The following is a 22,455-nucleotide window of genomic DNA, read 5'->3' as shown; positions in this document are numbered from 1 at the left end:
CGGCGCTGCATGAAAAACGCCAATGTAGACCCGAAGGGGTGGGATTCAGTAGAAATTATGAGGGGTCCTGATGCTGGCCCGCAGTCGCCCCAATAGCAATGATATAAATTGTGGAATTTCATTACTTATTGTTCTTTTACCTACAATGGGGTCATATATTTGTTCTGTTAGTTCGATCTATGGTGTTCTGTCGGGATAGTGAATGTGAGATCTATTAATTACCAGAACACATCTTCTGTGTTGTATGGGTTTGGTGTACAATTCTCGTGAGGCAAAATAGCAGGGTACATCACATTATGTGTGCTCCAGACGTGTTCCACAAGACCCAAGAAGAAGGCAATGACCTTTCCAGTTTGTATATTTAGTTCACTTGCAAGTGACAGATCTTTGAATGGTGTGCCACTAAAGTGAATAAAACAAACATCGAACATAATATTGCGACCGCTCACTCGAATGACTGAGTTGTTCCTAATTCCAGATGTATAGTGAGAAGAAACGAATGATCGAGAAGCGTCCGCATCTAATAGAAAAAGAGGAAAGGGAAGCAGTTTGCTCATATAGGGACCACTTGTGGGCTTCATTTAGTTATTTTAGACCGTTTAAGCATATCTGCCTGTCTAAACAAGTGTTCCGGTTTTCTCAGTTGGGACTAGAGGCTAAGTTCAGACCTTCGCAATAGATTGACCGCGTTCCAAACCTAAACGGGAGCGAACTGAGCTCGTGTCAGTTACTCAATCCGAGACGTCCCTCGTCCAGAACACTGCTACATGAGTGATCATGTGGGTTCTTATCTTTTCGAAAAAATTTCAACTAGTTTTGTTTTTTGAATAAAAATCATAGCGGTTTTGGCTGGGAGAAATCTTCTAGGGATCTATTTCTGAAATACGAAGGATACTACTGTACCTCCTTAAAAGGCTGTCGAGTAGTCGACAGTTCGGACATCCTTATACTACCTCAGCTCTCGTGCTTTTTTTCCGGGTGGCATAGCGGCTAGTCACCGAAGGATGTTACAGCCGGACGATTATTGTTATTTATTGTCAGTACGCACATATAAGACTGACTATACTGAAAACTACTATTATGGCCATTCTGCCAAGGTAAAAATAACGTGTAGCCATTCAGGTGCCATTTAGGTGCCTTTATTAGTGCAGGTCAATACACCAACCGCCAGCGACTGGAGTAATTCGAAAAGATCCCAGTGGAAACACTGTACATAGCTTACAAACAGACCGTAATCACTACTCGCTTTCAAGTTCCGCATATTTTGGCAGAATGAATCAGTGACGCAAACAGCACATGGCACAATACAATTACCTAGGTCAGTGGAACACGTCAGCTGATGAGGAGCAGGCCACAGTAGTTTCAAAACGGTCTCGCAGATATCACTATCTAGTATTCATACTCCGCGGCGGAACGCACATAGGATATGGTTGTGATGTGTATATCACTATATAGATGATTCCCTCAGCAGCTTCCAAGATATGGACTTATCGAGTACAGGATTTTGACCAGCTCATCTAGTATTTGGTAATTTCTGATGACAATGAGACGCTGGCGGTCGTTTCCTTGAACTAGTTTCCCCGTCTTGCTAACACTGAATGGGGCACATAGGACAAGCGGATCTGGCGCAGTGTCCGCACAACTTTGACAACTTGTAGAGCATTCGTCCTGACTCACGGTGCATCATGTAGTTTTGTAACAACGACCTAGACTGTCTTGACTGCCTAGACTGTCTCGTTAGCCCACAATGCTAGACATTCACCCGTGAATGGACCAGATCATCAGAACCACTGTCTGAATCACACTCCTGGGACTTTTCCCACCTGTGTTTCTTGCATAGGTCAGTCTAGCCAGAATCATCTACCGGTTCCGTAAATTCCGGTGCTTTGTGATCCTTGGAAAACGCTCCTTGTTTGATCTACTGGTCTTATCTAAGTTTTAATAGACAGAGTAAAAGGCTGATTGGAATCTGTCACACTAGTCGCTGAACACGCGCACTATTCTGGCACAACTGGGGGCAGTTCAAACTTGAAATTTAGATCGAAAATTCAGGGTAACAGAACGTACTACTTGAAGTGTAAAAAGTGTCGTTTGCTTGAGCGAAGGAAGCCTATGTGAGTGGCAGATGAGGAGTCAGGTAGGTATGGCAATAGGTAACGAGGACCACTTTAGAGAAAAAACTTGAATAATCTCACAAGTGACAAAAGTGGGGTTTCCTTTGATGATAAATAAAAGTAGAACGAGAGCATACCGTCTCTACTATCTGTTCATATTGCTGGTGTAAGGAAATTTAAAGTCACCCAGGGAATGACATGTATCCCTGACCAAGAGCAAAACGGTCATTTCCAGTGCGTAAAGCTTGTTTAGTGGTTACTACTGTTTTGTATAGGGTAGACGCATCAAGACTGGCCGAGTGAAGTTTTGAGAAGAATGATGATTGGTTGATCATCTATCTACCAAGGACCCGATAATGGCAACATTTTAGTACGGAGTAACCTCTGAATTTGTTCATATATTAACAGACGGTTCGAGTAAATTCACTATGTTCTCAGGATCATTTATTAACCTTCTTCCAAAAGAAGCTTTACACAAAAGTATATTTATACATATGTACGCAAGGGAAAGCCACTCCTATCAGAATTTTCTTTGCAAATCTACACGCTCTCAACGCTGAGAAATTCGTGTATGTGATGCCATTCTCAAAAGTCCCCATTTAATCAACATGACACACGTCAATATCACGTGATGGTTCATGCTTTGAATGAAAGTCATTTAAATGTGCGTGCTATTTGACAAAAACTCTATTCCAAGGTGAACATTGCCAAAATGCATTCGGATTTAAACGTCATCCCTAGGTTACAGGGTAGCTTGGCCAGTATTATTGATTGTCATTTCCCCATTATTCTGTCTTGGTTGAAGTTTCACTGGTCCCACGAAAGAACGCTCGATAGTTCGATGACATTGGTCCGAAAAGTGGACAGCCAGCATGTTCTTGCCATTCATTTTGCGAAAGTCATTGTTTCGGGTGGGAACATGTCAGCGCTCGGTGTGTGTGAGAGAGAGCTCTCGGTTTGAGCGCTTTTTAACCAGCATTTAGGCCAAAGGATATAGCTATGTGACGTATAACTGTAATGGATACATTGAAATAACCCATGAATAGAGTTGTTTTAGGCAAGGTTGTAGGACGGGTTTAGTTCTACGCATGCAACACGCGATTTGGCTGGAAGAGGCGATTTCCTGTGAGTTTAGTTACAAAATAATATTGTGGTCGGTCTAAACGATGGTTCATGAAATACTGGTAGTTTATTTGGTGTGAAATCACCTCAAATGGCTCAGAAGACTGATGGGCTCCTATGATGAAGAACTAATGGGCAAGCTAAGAGTGCAATTCTAGACAAACTTAATTGTTTTTCATGAAGGAAACTACTCACAAAGTTGCTGAAAACTCTTTGAGTAGTTTCCTTTATGAAAATTTACTGCGATATCTCGACTATCGGGCCAAGTGAATCATGAGGCGGCCTGTGTGCAGCACATTCAGTTGTAGAATATCATAGACGAGAGATTCAGTTGAGTCTCTCGTGAAAACCAAATTGAGTTGCAACTGAGTGTATTTCTCGGAAACATAACTGTTCTTCAGTCAGTTACGAGGCGACGCTATGTTCACCAATTACAGTTATTCTCTGACGAAAAGAAGAGGAAACTGGTATAATCATAAACGTTTTCCTTTGATGCTCCATCTCCCCATTGCATTCCTATTGGAGGAAACTCTCGTTACGAGGAGATGCTTATTTCGTGTGAACAGTGGTCAACATGGCTTCCTTTGGTTGTCTAAATTGTTGAAACCGTAGTAATGTCATCTGACTAGACGACAGAAATGCCACAATCCAACTAGTCAGATAGGTTAGCTAATAGCTTTGTGGATGTGCTCAGTTCAGCCACGAACCCCGAATAAAGATGACATTGGGATTTGATTTACCTGAACCAGGTTACACTAGCCCACTAGTGCTTGACAGTGGGTTTTACTCAAAACTGATGCACTCAATCAGCTCAACGGAAAAGATCATCGACTTGTGTTTAATCTATTCGATTCGACTTCTAGCATGGACGTCTTGTAATTGACCACTGGCCGCCTCTCGTTTTGCACCTGATTTTATCACCAAAAGATGTGAATTAGGCTTTATAAAAGCCTTTATAAAAGCGTCGCCTGCTATATGACAAACAGCATTCGGATACTTATGCTGACTGAGTGACTACAGTTTCGAATCTGTTCCATTTGGGTGGTTAATCCTCACCCACACAAGCCACGTTGGAGGAGTGACTCGTTAGAAGATGAAAGATGGAATAACTCGAATGCTTGATGCAAAATTTGTCATTACAGAGATGGAGTCAAATTTATAGCTTAGCTGATTGCTGGAAAACTCAAAATCGCAGTGTAGCAGAAGACAAGGGGCACCAGTGCTGCTCCCAACACATTCCAAGGTAGTACCCACCAATATCGCCCCATTAGCATTTAGCCGACTAAATAATCCGTCCAGTGAAAAGTTGATAGAACAAAAGCCTATAATAAATGAAAGAAATGGACTTCGAGATGGTGGATATTCACTTAGTTTTGGTTATTGGTGCCAATAAACAGGCCCAAAAGGAAGTGGATCCGTATAAACCAGCGACACCCAAACCTATTCTAAATTTGGACAACCTAAAGAGTGGCTTTGCAGAAACGAAACATTCAATGCTGTGTACTGGGGTAATTGAACGGTCTCCACTTGTAGATTGGACCAGGAACTGTGTGTACAAGGCGATGCATCACTCACCGAATGCATACGGCATCCAGTTAAGGTAGCTGGACTATTTGTTACGCATGCCAAGTTACTACTTGCCGAAAGTATTGTCATTTTCTGGGCCTAATTTGGAGCACCAAAAACCTACAAGTGAACAGCATATTACATGGCAGAAAGGAATGAGGGATATTATGAGGAGTCCGAGTGCTATTGGTCTTGTCAGCCTTCCAGGATGGGGCCCATGTGACCTATCATGTGTCTGGATGGAGGTAGTGAGCGATATGACGGCTGACTAACAAAATTGGTGACCTAAGTCTGATGGGAATAATAGGCTGGATTTCCCTGAACTAGAGCAGTAAACTACTTTATCAAATCCAAATAGATACCATACAACTCTCGTAACTCAGTCGTAATACTCAACACCAACCGAAGGTCATCATTCACTTAGTGTGTCAGCCCAAAGTGATCTGCCTGCCTTGAACCTGAGCGGAGATTTCAATCTACCCATTTGGACTGATGAGGATTTTGTGTCCAAACCGAAGCGTTTTTCTTCACTACAGCTTCCTGAAAAGCGTGTAGTCTTTTATTTTCTTGTGGAGGCAAATATAGGCTTGAAAACGTCGACGTCCAACTGCGTGGTACGTGTTCAAATCCGTTTACTGCCGTTGTTTAGTGCCATAAAAGCTGCTCATTGATCCTAATTAAAGCAGTACAGACTGGGCGAAATCAAAACTTAGCCATCACCAATGCCGAGCTTTTAGATTTTCAAGACAAAGTGCTTCCTTTCATTCATGTCTGTCGTGCAAGTTAGTTCAAAGCCTCGGTTGGCAATAAAATCCTATTGCTGATTGCGTGCACGATTAGATAAATTTTATTGGGACATTCTTTCTGCTATCGGATGTTTGACTATAAAACGGAACTAACTCCATATGCATTGTATAGACACGAACATTCATGTTACTGTTGCATTTTTCCGCCCGTCCGGTATAAGGTAACTTATTATCCTCACGCCAGTGTATGACGTATCGATCACTTGTGATTTCGGTTCTGGTAAGACGAGATTTGGGTCCATTTCTTACACACCTTCTCTTCAGTTTCTTCGTTTTTGTATAATCTAATCAAAGCTTATACTGAAGGGCAGGATTGGACCGTCCAAACGATGACGCTGTAAACCCACAACCCATCGAAAGTGTATCAGCCATCTAGTAAAGCTACTTTTTAGACTAGTTTGATTGGTTTTTGCACTGGTTCCAGGGGTTTATTTGTAACCTGAATCTGCAAACAGAAAATGAATGATAAAAATTTATTTTTACCTTTTTTAGCGATTGGTTTGCGACAAAGCGGGAAGGAAAAATATAAGATATTCTTGTGAGAAATTCGTCCCCCTAAATTTGCCGCACGTTGTTCGTTCATGTGGATCCATCATACCGGTCTATCCCAGTGTTTTCTTCAAAACATTTATACCTGAGCAAAACTTAGTGGGGAAAAACAAGTTCGGCTTTCCCTAGTTTTCTAGGTTTCGAATGCAACCATCTTGTTTCGTGAGGAACCCCATTTTAAGGAAGAGACACTTCCTACGATCCAATTTTCTCATGATATGAATCTCTACTGTGATCAGGAAGATTTGTTGCTGGGGTATGTGAAGCTGAGTAGTGGTTTTCAATAAATATCGCACTTTCAGTATGTCACGGGGCTTATGTCTGACGAGGTTTGCTCTGGTCGCACTGTAAACGCATGGTAGTCGTGTAACCTGCATTGCAGTAGAGCAGATGCAGAAAACAGCACGCGGTGCAGATTAGATCCATTTGCTAACACTATATTGATAAGCGGATACCCACCAAAGGTTGATAAGCGAATACGCTTGGACGAAATCAAGTGCATTAGAACGATATTATTGGAAGTAACAAGATAGGATGAAATGATACACGAATGGTCGTTCTGTCACCGACGTGGCAGGATAATCAGTTGTGCGATAAGCTAAATAAACAGCATGTCTCAACCTTATTTAAGCTCAGGCCTATCGACTGTCTGTTCATCATTTAAATGTTCTTCACGTAACCTGCATTTCCTTTCGGCGTATGTTAGGGGGAGGTATAAAAATCAACACGGAATGACTGGCACTTGTCTAAGCTTTTGGACGGGTTATCTTGGCTTCATAACCGCATGAGGAATCCATGCACAAGCATACAGACTCTTGAACGTATCGAACGTAAACACAACTAAGACTTTTACACGCACGAAAAGGGTACAGAGGGTTTTTGTCACACTTTTTCCCACTTCAAGCTTGTAAAATTTCACTGATTACCCCAAAGAGGTGGACACTCGTCTTACAGTACCAACACACGCTCGGAAGTAATCTGAGTTATCAGTACAATATGGCAATAAGTTTTTCGTGGACACAAAAATGGTAAACAAATAGTGGAAAATAGTATTAATAGCTGTGAACAGCGAACGAATTGGATCAACAGTTGGTATGCACGCAGTCGGTGGCCTCAAAATCTAGTGCCTGTAACTCCCCGAAATATTGAACCCCCTCAACCGGTTGCGAATCATTGTTCTACTGCGTAACACGATAGCAGAACTATAAGTAGTTGACAATTTCGTTGCCTATCTGAGCTTCCCTTCTCTTGCTTGATAAAGAACGATGGACCCAGGTTTATTCATTCAATGAATGAGAGATATGACCGGTGGTCTCCTTGAGGTTAGTGGTGGTTCATCTCATTAATTCATTCTGTGGAATGACAGCCTGGTGCTTTTGCGACTAATCGCCTTATGGGTTTCTTCGTGTTTTGCCTAAGAAGACCGTGGTTATGCGTCACAGCATAACGGGATGGCAGAAGTGAAAGAATAAAAAATATATCCTCATTTGCAAGCAAATTTGGTTTTACGAGAGACTCACCTGGAATCCAGCTGAACCCCCCGTTTGTAAGAGTCTGTTAGGTGTAACTGCAGGAAAAATCATTTCAGTAGCAGAGCACCCGACAGTGATACCACCAGACGTTACCACTCATTGATTCTCATCATTACGAACAAGAGCCATACTGATGAGCTTCAGAAACCTTCTTTTCCAAGCGTGAAACACAAAGGACGTTCGTACTGGATGGAAAAGTCATCGGAACAAAATAATGAATACGACTCAGATATTCGATCACACTGGCTAAGGTGCATTACAAGAAACGGACTAAGTGGCGTTGGTCCCGAATGCCTACCAAACGGTTTTCCATTGTAACAAAAGGGCACCGGCTCACTGAGCAAGGAGATAATAGACGCGCCTCATTTCATTAAGCAAATTTATCGCTTCCGCGGGACTTCCTTCTCATGTAAAAACTCAAAAGTATGTACCCTCGTATAACAGAGAAAAGCTACAAATTTTGAGCTGAAAATGTATCATGTTTTTTCTTCAGTTGCGCTACATTTTCTCACAATCAAAGCACGGCATAGCCACATCAGCACCCAGGATAAAATTAGCGATAATTAAACGTATTCTTCAGTGAGGTCCGTCTGTCTGGTTTTAAAAGAGGCAACCATAACTTTCAACATTTGTGGGAAAAGCTTGAGTAATCTAGTGTGCATCCATATAATCATTACCGGTGGGTACTTTAAAGTTAGTCAATATATGCTTTGGTTCAGTGTGCGTGTAATCGTTATTGTGTGCGTAAGCATCTTCGAAAATATCGATTTGGTTGAAGAAATCTGCTGGAATCGAGAACCAGTAAATGCTGAGAGATGCTGTTTCATTTTGTGGAATTTCAACACAATATCACTTCAGAGACTGGTTTCCCTAATGACCAAATCTTGCACAGCCCCAAACTGCATCTCTTGACTCTTGATGGCTTAAGGTAGCAACATTTAGTGCAGCGCGGAAATTTGAAGCACATCTGCTACTTCTAAAAGCAAACGATGTTCAAAGATTCGAAATATCTACACGGCAGTGTTGTGCATTGCCATTTTATGTGCTCACACACGAAAACCTAAGCCATTTTGACCCAGTAATACCTTGTTTCGTACTACAAATTCTCTCTCTCTCTCTCTCTATATATATATATATATATATATATATATATATATATTTATAGGTAAACTAACAGTAGATGTAGGGAAGATCGCTTATAGCAGTGGATGACTCGATGGTCGTATAAATTTTGATCGTGTGCGACTACAGGCAGACAGTTTAGGTACGTTTAAAGTTGTTTTCCAAAATATCCTCAATAGTCCACAAGGTGGTCATTACTAATAAGCTTATAGAATAAAAAAGAATAGATTAGATGGGCATTTTGTCTGTTCCTCCCAGAGGAAATGGCGAAATTACTGTGCGTTTAATTTATCAAAGTAGTGTTTAGTTAATGGACGTACAGAACCATGGCGAAAGCAACGTACTTTGGTCTGAGTACTTTGGACTCTGATCTGATTCGGTTTCCAATCTGTTTGAAGTAGGTCACAAGCAAATGTGCTGCTTGCATTCGATAGTATAGGGTAGTGCTGCTTATAAAACGTCATATAAAACGCCTATAAAACCATCAAAGTACCGCGTTGGCCGCATTTGATATACAATAGTCCCTTCAAAACCAGCTGAGCTATTCAAGGCCGCCGCTTTCGTTAACCGCTAGGACGCACCAAAAATGAAGGGACTTCAAGAATATTTAATTCTGTTAACTTCTTGCGATGATCGATTGTGTTACAGAGCCGGAAAAATTGAATATTTTCTTTTGCAATACGTCTAATGCTTCTGAGTTGACAGTGAACAGGTGCCCAGAGTGTTGGTTATAGAAGGCCGGATTTTGCCAATCCATCATAATTTCAGCCGACAGAGCTCACGTACGAACTATAACTGTTTGGGGAAGAATAATCCGAGATCTTGACGCTGAACTAAAAGGGCTTTTTCAGATCATGTTTGGCCGGAAAACGCCACACAAGAATGTCTTGCTCAAGTTCCGATACTCTACAACAAGCTCATTTAAAGGTAGTGACTGAACAACTACCTGAATAGTGTTATCGGAGCTTCAAAGAAAACCCCATCCCGTAAACTTTAACAACAGACCAAGCAATATGCAAGGCCATAGGCAGCTCACTCAGGCGGTTACCTTGTACTAAAACGGCTGAACGACCTCTCTTTTGAACGTATGATTTACGGGCACTCATGAGAGAGTGCAAGCTCAGTCAACGAGGGTTTCACCCAGCTCTTTCACCTTCCATACACCTACTGACAGGACAGCACGCCCCCAATCTAAACCAAAACACTCAAATCACAGTCCACCTCATCGGAAGAAGGGATCAAGCCTTACGCAGCCAATACTTTCACTCTACTAGCATACTGAAGCTGAGCACGCCTTTGTTACCCATATAATACCGAACAAATCCACAGCTACCATCAAAACGTTCGAATAGGGCTTGTCCACATTAATCTAATTTCCTGGTCTGTATGACGGGATGGGTTAATCACTCCACACTAGGTGTTTTACTATGCGGACTCCTTGCAGCCTTGCCTAGAAGATTGTAAACTGCGGATAAATGGCATGATTATCCTGGATAATAACGTAAGCTTAAACATACCTAATAAAGTATTTCATGTTGCGTTTTCGGGAGCTTTTCTGATAAAAAATGCTTTGGAGTGAAAACTTTGGGCTTATGTAGATCAATTCAGTCGCGGGGTTAGTGTTGTCGGGACGACCGTCACTGGGAGACCGTGCTTATTTGGGGTTTTGTTGATAAGCTTGAGTAATTTATACCGTTACGATACTAGTCCAAGCAAACCAGGGGATGATGCTTCTAGGAACACATTATTTCGGTTTTGTAGTATCACCCGACGTTCATTCACAAAAAACAGGTGAAGGTCTAAAGAGTGTTTTTCTTTTACTATAATTGCTGAAGCAGTGATGCACAATGCGCTTAAGTTCTCTTCCCATTGTATCCATTAATGCGTTATTAATATTGTTCGGTAAACAAGTGGAACCACGTCTTTTCTTACTTTGCTTTTCACTACAAGTGAAACAACCAAAAGAAACCACGATGTTTAAGGCTTCTGCCATCAACTAAGAGAAGCCCGGTTCCAGAAGGAGGACCCAAACTAGTTTAGAAGGTATGTTGACTTTGGGAAGGATAGTGCTTCCTGTCGCAAGCAGTGCCTCTCCTCATGATTTATGCAGTAATCGGCCAGGCGTAGCAATAACACTAACAAGGAAAAGACTGTACACCATTTCAAAATATTCCTACCGTTCTATCCTTGGATAACTCAATGATTGTCTTGACTCCTTAGCATGATTACAATTGAAATTAACTGTCACCAAATACCTTGCGGCGATATCAGTGTCCTTATAAGCTTGGCATTGTTTTGACGTCGTCGGCAAATAGATAAACGTAATTTGTTGAAGGTAAGTTATCTGGTTTTGGCACAAAATGTTTCAACGGACCCATAGCTCATCCTCTAGATTTAATCTCCACGAAGACAAGTATTCGTGGGTTTAGCTTGGCAGACAAACACATGCAATAACCAAAGCACAGGACTAGCAGGTATATAGTATATAGTTGCCAAATATATTGCAAGGTATATTCCTGTGGGTAACTTATTCAGAACTCCGGCAAAAGTTCAAAAGTCCTGAAAAGGTGTTTGCCCGAAAACCTCACAAACGAGCGATTCAGCTGAGTCTCTCGCAAAGCCAAATTTTTTGCAACCGACTGTACTTTGCTAGTGGTTGCTTTCAGCTTTTGACTCAGGAAACGTGCAGTCAAAAATGAGTCCCCTTTGCCAAGGGACCTAAAAAGCTTAAAATCAATGGCGAAGCGGGAAAGCAAGAAAAAGTTCCAGTGACGGATTTTGCATCAGCTCTATTCCCCATTCTCTTCCCAAATCCAATGAATCTATGTATATACACCTTACTAGGACTTAAGACGGGTCATCAAACGACTGACCCAATGAACAGTAACGCGCATTTTGACAAAAACAAATAATTTCATTTTGGTCATAAAAGTATACAGTCTATCCTATCAACTGAACCATTTTAGGCAAAACGGGAGTGGTGACCTATGTCGTAATTACAAAATCACATGAAATGTTTTCAAATTACGTGACTAAAGAGAGAAAATTGAACGTCGTTTTTTATATGACGGTTTTGTGAAAGAATCCATGTTTTTACAGAGCTGTCGATTTCGAGGAAAATGGAGGTTATTGGTGCAAACAACAGAAAATAGAATTTTGTCAGAACCAGTGGGATTTTTTGAAGAACCTTGTTGAACAGTAGATGCATATCTGTTTTACTGACTACCAAACATTCCACAGATCCAACTGGATAAAGCAAACATGGTTTTTCATTACATTGTGTCATGTTCAGTCAAACCCATCGAGAGGCGGGCTCCACATACTGACTGAGCCCCGTGCACTGATGTCGACTTGTCTGAAAATTGACTTACATGTCCCAGTTCCAGGGCTAGGCTGTAAGTCTGTCCATACAACCTTCCGTGTGTCAGATACATTCACTCGCGTCGTATCAACTAGCTAGAGGCGGCGCTCCGTTACCCTGAGTGGCGCTAAATTACTTCGTTGTTGCTCTGTTCCATAAGCATCACGGAGCTTGGGTGAGCCAAATATTTGGCTGTTTCTACCGTAATAAGCATTATAGTTTGGAGATTGAACAATGGACAAACAGAATAACTTAAACTCAAACCCATTCATCACCCTGTTGTCCCATTACGACAGGTTGGATAGCTGCTTACAATTATGTTTGGTGTTGTAGTCAGCTGGCTGCATACATTGTAAACCAGTTGTTGGTTTACAAAGACTTGGATGGGACAGGGACTTTCAGGCATTTAAACAGGTTGATTCCGATCATTGATTTCCTTATAATGCATCAATGGCAGCAAAGTGTGATCAGCGCAACTAGAGCATCCTTAACCTATCCTGAGTAATGTTTATTACTGTCATTTATCGTTTCTGAAGTATATTTTGGTTATCATCGTGAGTGCGTGCTGAATTCGGAAGAATCCTAATTTGCCAGTAGTTGTTCACATTCTGAGGTAAACAGCCCTACTGATGCATGACACGTTCAAACTGACAGTATTATTAGTATTGATCAGATTTGCAGTTGCTGGGAGTATCTGGTTAGGAGCATTTACAAAATCGATTTATTAGATGTGTGACGCGGAAAACCATAAATAACGTAATAAATGAGGGATTCATTCAAAACCCGTTTGAGTTTTATGTTCACTCCAGAAAGTACAGTACATACATCAAATAGAGTGCAGGTAGGGTAAACCTGAGACAGGTAAAACTGGGTAGAACTTAGAAACAACGTTTACTTCGTGAGTCCAAAACGGAAGGAAACCGGTCACGGCGTTTTTAATGATTTCAAATCAAACTTTACAAACTGTACAGATCAAAAGAATCAATACAATTTGGTACAGTTAGGAAAGCAAACAGAATTTCATCACACAGGACAGCTTGTAGCTAGTGACGTCCGACTGCGTGGCAATAAATTTTGAGTAGTTTGATTCTTAGTTCATGTTTCAAAAATCCACATCCCATGATTTTTGTGTGCCACTGTCCCACTGGAGCAAAGCTTTCGTATATCAGTTTCTTGTTTGCGGATTGACCGGCTAAGCGTATTCAAACGATAGTGCCTTGTTTCATTGTCCAATTTTTCTACCGTCGTCTCAAAAGAATGAGGTAATTGACACTAGCGCCTGATTGTTTCGTGATCCCAGCGGATACATTTTGCTTCAGTTTGCTAGTTGGTAGCACTCGTCCAAAAGCCTGGAATACAGATCGGAGACAATGAGGTTCAAATAGAGTAAACTCCCAGTAGCTTTCAACCTCATATTCTTTTGCTGTCTAGATCAGATTTTTCCAAACAAATAACTTTGTGTTGTGTATTCGATTCTAGTTGAGAATCCAAACGAAGACTGTTACACAATGAAGCGGATGATGTGGGCTGACCGCTTTTGCGTAAATGTATAATTCTATGTCCCATCAACATTGGGCGTGAGTAGTAACTATCTGAAATATATATTGGGAAAATTTTTCTTAAATTACGCAAAACTTCTATAGCATTTATATAAAAAATACGGAAAAATTAACCAAAGCCACACAAGTTTAAAGAACACGATAGTTCTTTCGGATGGGTTGCTACACAGGAAAGCATTTTCGAATCGACATTTTAGCCCCGGTCACCCCCCCCCCAAAAAAAAAAAGAGTTTGCCTTTTTATTAATTTACCCATCCATTTAGGACTATTTCCGTGCAGTTCATTTCGTAGAGTAATACAGCTTTTCTGAGTGTGTCCTTGAGCAACGAATAAGCTTGCATCATATTCGGCTTTACGCAATTCCGTCATTTCGATAACCTGATCTACAATCTATCCAAATGTCTTAAGGAATCGATCAACGCCTTCTTACCCGCAGTAGTCGTTGTTTATTCTGAGGTTGGTCTTGTGAAGCCGTGTCATCTATTTAAAGTTACTGTTGTTTGTACCGACCAGACGGCAACAGCGAAGTTGGCCCGATATGCGAGACCATCCCAAGTAGCTGAAGTTCCCCGGAATAGTTCTTCATTCCTCTAGTAAATATCTGATTGATTTCCTCACATTTATCTTGAATTTCGTCGTCTTTTTCGAATCCATATATCCTTTGTGAGGATAGCCTAATAACTTGTAAGAATTCGTGCTCACATAACCCTTGTTTGAACAGTCCACTCCCTGTTCTGGTGCGATTATTCGGATGGGGCCACACCAAAGAAGAGAAGCACCAAACTAAATTTTCGCTTTAATAATTGGTCAGCCATGCCGGGGTTTGAACCCCGGACATCTGACATGTGAGGCGACCGCGTGCCACTATTTCACGGGCACGCGCTGGACACAACTGAATCATCACGTCTGCACAGGTGATGGTGCACACGCTTGAGTGATCTGATTGGTTGTCCTAGTAGTTATCTGGTAATCAGTTGAAGCCGTTCCTTCTCGTATAACGAAACAGTGTGTTCAAGAGAGACATCATAAACGAGTGATTCAGCTGGGCTTCAGGCGAGTCTCGCGGAAGAACTAAATTGGTGTGTAAATGAGTGCACCTGTTCAAGTTTGTGCTCAATTTCGATTACGTCTGTTGAGCGGTCCACACCAGCACTTGGCAAATGACTGCCCAACATGCGCTGTTGCTAGTTTTACTTGAAGTGTGCGCAACATGTCAAGATGTGACGTTCTGTATTGTCTTTCTCTGGTAGTTGGTAAAATGTGCAATCATCACAACAAGTTATTGCAAAAGTTTACACCTATGGCATGATTTAACGGATTTCAGGATATCAATCTGTAAAACGCCCAGATTCAAAGCCGAATTTTCGCTTTCCTAATATAAACGCAGTTAAGGAACCTCATACGGGCCGAGACAGTGTTTTATTGGAGCAATAAACAATCCACAGCTCCGTCAAACATTCACAATCAATCATAATTCTGCGGCTCTCTTGAAGACAGGATCTTTTAGTCTATTATATCTTTAGGAGGTGGAATCCGTCCGTTAGGTTGGGAAATTGTGTCCTAACATCTTACTGTCTCCTGTGCATTGAAGCAGAACGTGCAACAGTGGAACCCATTTTTTGCTTTTCTACTTCGAAATCACCATCAACTGAAGACTAAATAGTGGCGTTCACTTAACTTCCATGTCCGAAATTTATTGAGGCATTCGAAGACAACTACAAGGTCAGTCAGGCAATACAGAACACGAAAAAGTTTATCTTACGAACACTGTTCTTGGGACAGTATATCGTGGATTAATTAGAGTAGTGAACAATATCAGGTCATGCTCAGCCAAAGTGACGATTATCGCTGCGATTTGGAGAGGTGTGAAATCATGTGACCCAAATTCCAGGAAATACAAATGTCGGTTTGAATATAACTCCATAGTCATGATTTTTCAAGCGCAAAAAAACGAAGACTATTCGTTTATTCCAAACGAGATAACTCAGGTAAATATTAATACAATGGTACTCCCCTCACAGAGCGCACCCTATTGACTGGTCCGTTCCTGAAATCGCACTCTCCTGACGGGAACATATCTCGTCATACTTTCGTAAAGTAACTGTCTGTTGACAGGGTGAAACCCAACCAGTACAAAGGACAGGAAGCATCCACTTTTCACCGATGGCGAAGCCGCTCGGTTTCTTAAGTCTTTCATTTAACCTATCCATATATATATATATATATATATATATATATATATATATATATATATATATATATATATATATATATATATATATATATATATATATATATATATATATATATATATATATATATATATATATATATATATATATATATATATATATATATATATATATATATATATATATATATATATATATATATATATATATATATATATATATATATATATATATATATATATATATATATATATATATATATATATATATATATATATATATATATATATATATATATATATATATATATATATATATATATATATATATATATATATATATATATATATATATATATATATATATATATATATATATATATATATATATATATATATATATATATATATATATATATATATATATATATATATATATATATATATATCTACGAGCTTTAGGAAATCAAAACACATCGTAGGCCGTCGAGGATACTTCGTGAAAATTTTTGTCATAATACCCTACTAATTGAATTATGAAAGACCTTTGTGCAGCATATTTATTCAAAGGAAAGCATTAACTAGATATTCTGCTTGATTTTAGTGATTTTTTTTAATTAAAACCAACTTAACTTGCGAATAAGGTTTTTCTTAACCTCGACCATAATGTGTTGCACTTCTATGTACGTATAAAAGCCCCTCGACATCGGTTTTATGGGGGAAACATTCCCACTGTCACTAGGTTGACAATAGAAGTCAATAAGGAGCTCATACTAACACTAATTTAATGATACTGCTGTGATTACCGGTCTCATTAATTACTGTCTCCGAACATCCAAAGTTAAGGGTTTGACGATGGGTTCACATATGCATAGGTGATATATTTCAAAGCAGGTGGCTAGATTACAAATGTCTTGGAATTGTCTCATTTTGAGGAGAGCTCACCGCTCTTAATGAAGTTGGGATCGAATCATATAACCCTTTTTTGAAGCGTACTCAATTCAGAAGCACCGTCCTGACACAGAATTGTAGATTCGTGCGATCCAACCAGAGAATGTTGTCGAATAAGTATATAGAAACTTTCCAGAAAATCTTTGTTCTGGGGACAAAACATAAAGTTTTCATGGCATTACTACCGCAGCATAAAGCATTGTTCTTTCTGAAATATGAGACAACTACGGTTTGTTTTCAACCAGAGCGGAAGATGAAATTTAACACGCGGATATCCGGTATTCTCCCGTGGCTTCCTCCGGTGCACTTCCACAGTCTCCTCAGAAATACAACGTTGCTTCTTCTCACTAACTGGAGCAAAAGAAGTGTTTAAATTAAAGAATACTGGAAGTGTGCGCCCACAAGCTCAATGTTGGTAGCTGTGTAAACAATCCGCCTTTTTCGCACCATTCACGCGGAGATTGGCTTTCTATTACTTGCTGGAAATATCCATCTACATTGTCAACAATAGCGTACACATTAGCCAGCGTGACTGATGAATTGAATGGGTTTGGTAAAAGTTGTCCGAATTCAGTAAGAACAAGTAACGTTCCTATGTAATTTGGACGTCCCTTGTAAACAAATCTCGCATGTGTCAATCTATTGGTGAGATTTATTAACTTGGACAGCAATGAGTGCACACAAGGAACGATCAGCTAGATAGAATAAACAAAACAATATGATTCCATGAAAGGATCAGACGGTTGTATCTTGAAAACGGTTAAAATTAGGTCAAACGTGTTTTGTCGTCAGAAGATAGTTTTTCCTACCTTTACTTCTCAGACTTGTACCGCATGACATGAGGAGTTTTCGAGCTCCTCTCATGATGGGCCGTTTTACAGGAGCAACTTTGAGCGTGATGGAAAAGATGTTTTGTGAGACACAAACGAGGGATTAAATCAAGTGACTAAAACTAATTCAAGCTAAGTGCTCGCTGGAGGTTTCATAAAAGGACTGTATAGGATCATGTATAGGACTGAATTCAATGAAATTAAAATGGCTGTAGAAAAGCAGACAACAAAGCGCAAGAAAGTTGGATGCTAGACTAAACGAAGGTCGTCCAATATACATCTAACTGCTTGAGCCGACTGTGCTATCCTCAGAAGGCAGACGAACAAGAAAAGGCCATCTCTTTTGTACACAGTTTTTTTGCGAGCAGTCAGGTGGTGAGCTCCTCAGCAATTTCAAGTTCACCACGTTGGATGGGTGTTATCGCGTTAGTTACGATATCGGAGATGTATCTCGGTAAATCTTGTGTTCTACATTGGTTAATATTACAACCCGGATATTTCCCACGTTCTCCAGGGAGTTCCACTTCAATCGTTTACTAGTAAATGTCGGGTCAAAAGTGGCGCCATACACACATTGGAATTAATAAACTATAACAAAGTAGGTTGGTTCTGCCGGCTTTTCATGATTTTGCAGATGTTATGAAGATCATTTCAAAAAAACGCACCCTGTAGCTACGACGACTACTATCGACTATCCAGTCACCTTCAAAGATCATCAGGAAATTTGCTTTGTTTCGGATCTCTCTGCTACTTTGATTTCCGTTCTGTTCATCAAAATGCGTGAAATAAACCGTTCTGGGTAGTCAGTATATTTTAAATTGTTTCCAGTAAACGCCACATCGTTGTTCCACTGTATTATTGGAACTTATTTTTTGTGATCGAGGCCTCAAGCGCCGAACTTAGTATCCTAACTTTTGCAAGGGAGCAAGGCCATGAACAGGGCTCACATCATCCGTAAATGTGGTAGGCGGGCCAGATTTTATTCTTGAGCTTATTTATACTGTGACTCCGCGCATTATTCCTGCACTAGTATACGAATGTACGAACGTCTGTGACCCCATACTGCCCTGAAACGGTAACGGATAAGCGTTATTCACAGTAGTATCTATATACTCAAATAAGGTATAGGGAAGTCATTTGTAAATTTTCTGAGGTGAAAAGACTGAGGAGTGCCACCATAGTTTCTCGAAGCCGCGGGGTGTTCCTAAAATACTGTTTCGCTTACCTTTTACGTTTTTCGAATTATACGGTTGACTTCTGGGGTGATTATTGCCAGCTAAACAAATATCGTTGATGACACTTAACTGAAGTGGTGTATCAGTTGGTGGAAACGAGGTTGTCCCTGTAGTTTTATAGCGGTTTATTTGATCATTTTGCTGATTTCCTTCGTTGAACATTCCATTCCAGGCAGCTAGTACTGTTGAATTAGAGATCCTGAAGGGAGCCACAATACATACATCGTGTGTTTCGATCGGTTGTCTTAATCCAGTTAACCTAAGCTCTCTCAACCCCAACCACTAGCCAACTTTACGAAAGGGCCAATATTTTTTGGCCTGAAGTTCTCCCGTGGACTCTCAATACATCCCTCGGACTTTGGCTAAGGTCCGGTGCACATAAAATGAGAGACAGTCTTTCTGATATCAGAAAAGCAATCAAATACTTTTACATTTGGTCTTGTGCTCTAACAAACGTGAAGGGCAAGATGAGATTCATTTTCATGTACGAACGGGAATGGTAAGTAAACACCCCTGTGACACTCGCCGCCTCAAAACAACGACTTGCAACCGAATGCGCCTCAGTAAATTCTAAACGAGCTTGATTCCACACACATAACCGACATTATCAAATGAAACAATCCCAGGTGAAAGAATCTCCTAGGGATATTTGATAGCCCATTTATGTTTTAGCGATTATTATGAAAGAGCAATACGGGAAACCGCATTTGGAAGACCCTTTCTTTGAAAATGTGTAGATAAGATTTTCCTACTAAAAAATCTTCTCAAGAAGGACTAGAGTTCAATATGACCGCTTCAGTCATAATCCAGGGATATTCCTTTCAAAGCTGAAGTTGTGGAAGCTGTGGTGCACACTGGATCGCATGCAACCTTTTGGACTACTTTTTCCAGGCATCTGAATTCTCACGCTATACAAGACTGTTTTAGTTATAAATATTCCCGGCAGGTTTCATGGTTTTCTTCATTCATCGTCCAAAATGCCTATTCGTCTGAAGCTCAAGCCAGTCTGATCTAACTTGCGTTTCAAGTCAATATCCCATTATTCGTATTAACTACAACAGCAGAGAAGAATATGTTGATGTATCGGACTTGTCCGCACAGTGGCGATTGCCGTTTACATAGCGTCAAATCCTGGGGCAACTTGCGCACAGTGGTAGTCTTCACTTCGAAATATCAAACGAATATTTTTGAGGTCTAATTGGTCATAATTTGGAGAACAAAAGTGCGTTTTACACTTGTTGCACGACTTTGCCAAACGCCTCTTTTTCTTCTAATGACGCACGACATTCAGTACTCTTTTCCATTTGAAAGCATGCAAGAGGAAGTATCTCTACAGCAGATGCAGCAAGAAATCATTCGTATTGTAACACCCCCTTTTAGAATCCAGGAGGTGTTATGCTTAATGGTTCGTAAAAAAACTTACACATCATATTTCAAAATCAACGAGATCCCCTTGAATTGTAATTAATAGGAATTATAGATAACGAAATTAAGAGATGGGACGGAGCAACGATCCATAGTTTGATTTTTACCGAGTTCATTTACTTGGTTTTAGTGGTATTGTCGGAAAATGTCTTTGTGATAAATGGTTTTGTTTGAAGGTTTCTGTCCGCTTAAAACTATATGGCACTAGTATTTGATCGCACTGTCTCAGGTGATAGGGGCTGACCAACACTGCAAAGTGCTAGTCGTGGATTAGCAATAAAATGATCCAGCTGGTGTACTGGCCCCAGCTAATGTGAGGCATGACGCCATACACTCACATGAGCTGCCAAAAGCATCCATATGCACCAGAAGTTACTGTAGGCTACTAAAAAAGCCTAGACAAGTAGAATTAGTCATTTTTTACGTGTTTTCACCACACGACGCCGTATCAAAATGCCAAAGTAAAGGCGTGTTGCCCTATGGATCCAGTAGAACAAACTAGATCAGACAGTGTTTACTCATTCGAAGATTCCATTAAAGTTTGTGCCAAGTGTCACATATTTCCTTGTAGACGGTCATGTATGCTCCTGCTGGTGATTTAAGAAGCGTATTCGGAAGTTTGGACATTTTTTGCAGGTATATCAACATTCTGAACCACACCTAAATTTGTCTGCACCTGTTACTTTAATGATCTAAATGGAATCATACAACTAAACATTCTGCTAAGTTGCAGTTTTATCACAAAAATGAACCACTTCGGGCTTCATTTTTTACACCTGCGCAGGGTGAGTAAAAGGAGAGGTTTACGATCCCGTGAGATATCCATTTCTTTTTAAGTGAAAAAGGTAGTGGATGATTCGACGATATCAGTTTAAGGTCTTGTGGGTTATAAGATGCAATGGTGACCCGTGTGTTTGAATTAGACTCCTGAGTCCGCAGTATGCCGTCTGTAATTGCCTAGTTGTTTTCCTAACACGTCCACATGCAACAATCGAGCTTGGATTCGAATGTCAGCAGTCACATTCTGTCCACCTCAGTATCACTCCAGTTCTCGATTAACAACCATGAGAGTTCTGTCGAAGAGAGCAGGTTACTAAAAACAGCGGAAAGTGCATTACGAGAAATGTACCATCCCATAGTAGAGGTGCTTTTCAGATGAGAGCAGCCTGGCTACCCGGGTTGAAAAGTACTTCATGTGACTGTGCTGCCACATGCTTAAAACTACGACTGTACCAGTTCAGCAGGAGGAAAATAATGCAAACATTTGGGGAAGCTAATCCGGTGTCCTTATGTTATGTATCTACGATGCTCAGAAGGCACTGGTGATCAAATACTATAAACGACACATTCATGTGAGTATTTCATGAAAACCAAATCAACACACAAAAGTAGTTTCACCGTAAAAATGATTCGGCAGCGACCTCGGTTAACTGTTGTCTTTCGAATTGTGTGGTTTTTATTGACGATCATCTCTAACCTGTTTTTCCTGTGAGAGAGTGTCGCTACCTCCACGAATATGAAAATACTGGTCTTCCCGAAAAAAGAACTCACTGGTTTGGACTGCTACTTTGGGGCCCAGTAATACTTTAACCCAGATAGCCTCGCAGCACGATTACATATAGGACGGAGTTTCCCGTACAGTTTCCCGTTTGGTATTCCTGAAATAGGTTCATCCTGGGGGAAGAATCTGATCCGTTGATCCCACGGAACCCTTGTAACACTCCACTCCGATTACCTGGTCAAAATGACTGCTGGTGGTGCTTGGCTAGAAGCTGTCATTTCTCCTAACACACGAGGTGACTTGACATGTTGAAGGACAACATAGCTGCCCTGAGAATTTGATCTAGAAAAAAATCAGCCTTAAAACATGGATGGATGAGCCTTTTTGACAACCGAATTGATACGCCATTACCAAGCTAATGCGACCATGACAGTCTAAGTCTGTCCTCCACTCCTATTGTGTTTTTTTGCTCTGCCACTAAAATTCAGCAAAGTAGAATGAAACAATTCCAATATAAGTGAACCATTTTAGGTTTGGGGGAAAACGCAATGATGCATTGGTTAGCTGGTCGCCTTTATACAGAAGTGTTTC

Source organism: Opisthorchis viverrini (genome assembly GCF_000715545.1).
Source record: "Opisthorchis viverrini unplaced genomic scaffold opera_v5_67, whole genome shotgun sequence".
NCBI lineage: Eukaryota > Metazoa > Platyhelminthes > Trematoda > Opisthorchiida > Opisthorchiidae > Opisthorchis > Opisthorchis viverrini.
Note: the sequence above shows the minus strand (reverse complement) of the source record.